This window comes from Phaseolus vulgaris, chromosome 5 (assembly GCF_051622355.1).
Source record: "Phaseolus vulgaris cultivar YP4 chromosome 5, ASM5162235v1, whole genome shotgun sequence".
Lineage (NCBI taxonomy): Eukaryota > Viridiplantae > Streptophyta > Magnoliopsida > Fabales > Fabaceae > Phaseolus > Phaseolus vulgaris.
Window position 1 is genome coordinate 23,117,883 of NC_143502.1, and position 5,297 is coordinate 23,123,179.

Sequence of the window (5,297 nt, forward strand, 5' to 3'; positions counted from 1 at the left end):
CCAGATCAAAGAACAATGGCCAAGGCGTGAAGCCAGAAAGAAGCTGATCGCCAATAGTTTCTGACGACCAGGAAAGGATCAAACAGAGGCGAAAAAGTTAAAAGACCCGTTTTGATGGAGCAGATTGGGTGAAGCAGTGTCTAAGCCGGTGGCTGAGTCAAAGTTTGTTGCTTAAGGTATCATTTTACGCTAAGGGTTATTGCCTTAAGTTACGAGTTGATAAATGTGGTTATTATTCGAAGTTGAGATGGTTCGAAACAGCCAAGTACAAGATCGTGCCTACGGGATTACTGAGTTATTTCGTTGAAAGTAAAACAAGCCAGGAAAGTTGAAGCGATTAAGGAAATCATAAGAGGAAAAACGTAGACTTTGTCATTAACAGTGAATAACAGTTCAAAACATATATACGAAAGGACATAAAGTCTATTACAAGTTATAATGCAAGGGAGAGTATGAAAGCGATGGATGAATTAAATTGATCAGTCTTCGGCGGGCACCACTTTTCCATCCACCACTTCATTATCCAGCGACACCATGCTGAGATCCAGGTCGGGGAACAAGCAGGCAAATTGTTCCCGTGCAGCTTCGAATCCAGCGGCCAGAATTTGAGCAGAGTTTAGCTTGAGTTCTTCAATCTGCTTCTGAAGTTCCTCAATCCGCTTCTTGAGATCTTCAGTTTGCTCTTTCAGCTCCTTATTCTGTTGCTCCAGCTCTTCAACCTGCTTCTTGAGTTGTTCGTTGATCTCTTGAGCCTGGAGAAGGTCTTCAGCAACCTTCTTGGATGCCGCTTGCACTTAGGCCAATTCAACAGCTACCTTTCCCTTCTCTTCGTTGGCTTCGGCGAGATCAGCTATGGCGTCGTCCCTTGCCTTTTCCACCCGCCCAAGGAGGGTCTCTCGGTCGGCTGACCTTTTCTCTAGTTTTTGCACCTTGACGGCGTCGGCCTTCATGAGAGCCTCCAGGTCAGCCACCTTGACGCGGTAAGGCACAATCTTGCTCTCTAGTTCGATCTTTTCTTGAGCAAGCTGTTGCACTTTGTGGCGGAGATCAGTGGCCTCTTTGCGTGCCAACCTAAGCTTGGTGCTCATTGCGTCCTCCACTCGGGAGTGTTCAATCTCCGCCATCGTCAAGTTGAAAGACAACTTCTCCACCTCAACCCTCATGGTGCTGTTCTCGGTCTTGAGGTTGAAGAGGTCGTCTTGGAGCCTCCTAGTAGAGCTTTCCACAGCTCTGGTGATGATGGCTGGGATGTCTTCTGCTATCGTCTTTAGCTTAGCAGATAGAGGCTCCCACATCCTCGTGACCTCAAGGGGGAGGTTTGCTGCTTGTAGAGGCACCAGAGGCGCTGTGGGGGCCTGTTGTGGGTTTTCGTCGCCACCTTCCTTAGCTGGTTCTTCAGCGGGCACTTCTCGGCGTGGTGACGGCATCGGGGATTCGATGATCAGAATCGGTGAGGTATGAGCGACCTCATCCCCGATTGGAGCAACCTCTGCGGCTGAGGCATTTGAAGGGGGACCCCCTCCCGCTGATACATGTGGCGTGGAGGCGCTCGGGGGGTCCTCCATGAAGTTTGGCTCTTGGGCCTCAACCGCAGGCGGCGCAGTGGCTAGCGGGATAGCTTGGACTGGTGAAACAGAAGCTTGTGGGGGTGGCGATGATGGAGGAGGAGCAGGTGTGGATGGTGGCGTTGACGAGGGAAGAGGGGGTGGTGTAGGTGGTGAAGAAGGTGCCACCCTCTTCCTCTTTGTAACGAGGCCATCCTCAGTGACCTCGTCATCTTCTTCCTCATCCTCTTGGAGTATCTGGGGAGCCTTCCTCTTAGCCCTCTTAAGGACGAGTTTCTTCCGCTGGGCGGCGGGTTGGACGTCGGAGGGTGCTGGGCCCTTAGGTGGCGATCGGCCCTGAGTGGCGGCGATCTCCACCATAGAGTTTGGCACTGTTTGAGAGCCCGTCGCCAGCCCGTGGGTTCGGGCGAGCGCCCTCAATTCAGCATGCATGCCCTTGCCCAACATGTTATCTGCATGGAACGAAAATGCATGGGTTAACTCAAAAAGAAAATGAGTGCATAAGGTGGTATGCAGCAAAGCAGGTGATCGGTGCAGGAAAAATAAAACCAAAGTCTTGCGCATAACGCACAAGACGCCCAGAAACAGTCAAATAGAAGCAGTATTAAAACAACAGTTTAAATGTTCTAACCTATTCGAATTTCGAGTTGGTCCTCGTAGAATTCGAAGCAGATCAGGGTGGTGGTAAGGAAGGTGATGTTGGCATCCGCGACCCTTTTCCAGAAAAGGCAGAGATCTCGGTCCAACGCTCCCATGCTGTCAGGACTTTTGGGTCTCCTGAAGCAGCTCTTGGACTCTTTCTTCCCCTTGTCCACCCAGTACAAGGGGAAGCCGTCGAGTAGGGAGTCGTCCTTGTCGTTGGGGCGCACTTGGACGAACTTCCCTTTCTAGTCCTTGTAGGATTGCTGGAAGATGGAGAAGATTAACCTCCCAGCAATCGCATTCAAGCTAACCCACAGGCGGTCTCCTGGGTGCTTGGCTTCGAAGAGGAATAAAAATACGTCCACGGATGCGGGCAACCCCAGATGGTCGCACATCACTTGGAACGCTCGCACGAACGCCCAGCTGTTGGGATGGAGCTGGGCGGCGGCGATGTTAAGCTCGGTAAGGAGTTCCCTTTCGAAACGGGTGAAAGGGAACTTGAGCTTCACCTTCTTGAATAAGGTCGTGTAGACGAAGCAGAAGGGCCCGTCGGCACTCACCTTGTCATCATCACAAACAGGCAGATCGGGGGGGCAAGGTAGCACTATCATCTTTTCGTCGTGCTCCTTATGAAATGATTGATGAAGCTCATCCCCCTTAGTCAGCCGCAAAACTGCTCCCGCAGTGTTCACAGAAGATGTCTCCCTCAGAAGGGTCGAGTTGGCCTAGGGATACAAGGTTTTGAAGTCTGGCAAGGGAACGGGGGCTCCTCCGGAGATAGGTGGAGTCGCCTGGGCCAGGTTAGGGCGGGAAGACGCAGGCCTCTCAGCCTGGGAAGATGAAGCGCCACGAACTTGTGGTGGGTCGTGTGCTTGAGAAGGGGGGTTTCTTGATGAAGGAGGAGGATTCGGGGTGATCTTTGTGCGAGTCATTGTTGCAGCTGCAAAGGAAGAAGAAAAGGAAAAATGATCAAGGGTTACAAAGGCTGACTCGATCATGGAAGGAAGGTGAAAAACGAACGAACGTAGGTTCGTTGCGATGATTGACGAAGCCCTAAGTTACGTAGAAGGAGAAATGGAAAAGGCAACCCACAGCGTATGCACCAGGCAGTTACAGGATGATGCGAATCGGTTAAAATGCAAGAAAGACCAGCAAAAGAAGGAAAGTAGGTACCTTTCGATAATCAGGAAGACGATGAAGGTTGATGATGGTTCAGGATGTTGGAGAGCGCAGAGAGAGAGTTTTTGCAGGAGAAGGTGAGAGCGTTTGAGAACACGAAGAAGAATGATGGAACAGTAGAGTGAAAATGGGTTTAAGAGTTTTTTTTCGAAAATGGGTTTGGGAAGCGCAAACGGTAACTGAAGGTAACCGTTGATGAAGCCACGTGTCGAGTGATGGACGAGGGGTTTGGTGGAGCGTCAGAGCAGCAGAAGGTACAACCGCTTGGAATTCTGCGTCAATGCCACGTAGACCGGTGTTGACGTGACTCTTTCAGTCTTTTCGCTAGACAAGTCTTCGCTTAAGACTGGGGGGCTTGTGTACCGCCCTGGTAGTCGGGAGTGATGACGTGGCATCCCGCTACAGTATAGGCGTGTTGGCAAGGCGCCAGGTTGGCAGAAGGGAAGGAAGTCGGGGGGCTCGTGAAGTCGCCAGTTATTAAGTTGGCGTGTTCCGATCTCCAGCATACCAGAATAGGCGATCACCGGGTTAAAGATGAAGTCGCCAGATGTAAACTCAGGCGACCAAGCGATTGGAGATCGCCAGAGAAAGCACATCGCCGAAGATGAAGGAGAAGCAGATTATGAAGGCGGCCAGCGAGACCACAGGGAAGGTGTATGAAGGCACCCTAACTCGCCAGTTCCAGTAGAGATCGCACTCCCAAGTTGGCTATGTACTGGGTAGTACCACGCATGGGTAACTTAGTAAAACAAGAGTAGAAGCAGCGCCCAAGTCAAGGAGGCTCCAGATGATGGCACGTGTACAGTTGGATACGAGCCACGTGTCCAAGTCTGTAACTGCCAGGAGAGAGAAAGTAACCAGGTATATAAGAGTTCTCAACGAACTTTCTAAGGTACGCACGTTCAGATTATACTCTTTACGCTTGCGAGTTATAGAGCTGACTGTGAGAGAGGATTTGCACGGTTCTTGTTCTCTTAGTATTTGGTGATTCGGTCACTGACTTGGGCGTTGGAGTGCGATCGGCCGCAACGGCGCTGCTCTGTTTCTTTGCAGGTTCTTGAGGTGGATCTCGAAGAGGAACGGAGGTGCGAAGCGGTGCACACGTCGATCCTTTGACGAGGCAGTTTCCAGCGTTCTGGTCAACAGGCAGGATCACCAGCCAATCAGGGTACTGCACCTCCCTGATATGGCCTGCAGCGAGGAGTTTCTGTGTTTCGTCTCTAATCGCTTGCCTCCTCTCCTCGTTGAACTTTCTTCTCCTCTGCCGCACTGGTCTCACCAAGTTGTCCATCGCCAAATGGTGGCACAAGAAGTCGGGATCGATCCCGGGCATGTCCGAAGCGGACCATGCAAACGCATCCAGATGCCGCTCTATCACCTTGGCGATCTGGTCCTGGAGCTCGACCTCCAGAGATCTTGCCAGCTTGAAGATCTTTCCTCCGATCTCTCTCTCGAGCCACTGCTCGACAAGCTTTGGCCTGGTTTCTCTGGCGATCACCGCCCTGGCGATTTCCAGCTCCCTCGCTTCCTCAGGGCGATTCCTCGCCTCTTCTTCCTCCAAACCGGCGTTCCCCTCCCCCAGCTCAGCATCTACCATCACCACGTCTCTTCCGGCGATCTCTTCTATTACCGTCGATCTGGGCGTCACACCAGGAGGCGGGGTGGTTGTTACGTAACTCACCGACCTCTTGTTTTTCAGGCTATTCTCATAGCACTTCTTCGCTTCTTTCTGGTCGGATTTGATGGTGATCACCAACCCCTCCATAGACGGCAACTTCACGTTCATGTGCCGGGTCGACGGTATAACGCCTATTCTGTTGAGCGTGGGCCTTCCCAGCAGAATATTGTATGCTGAAGGAGCGTTTACGACAAGGTATTTGATTTTTTCTGTTCTCGAACCCGTCTCATCTG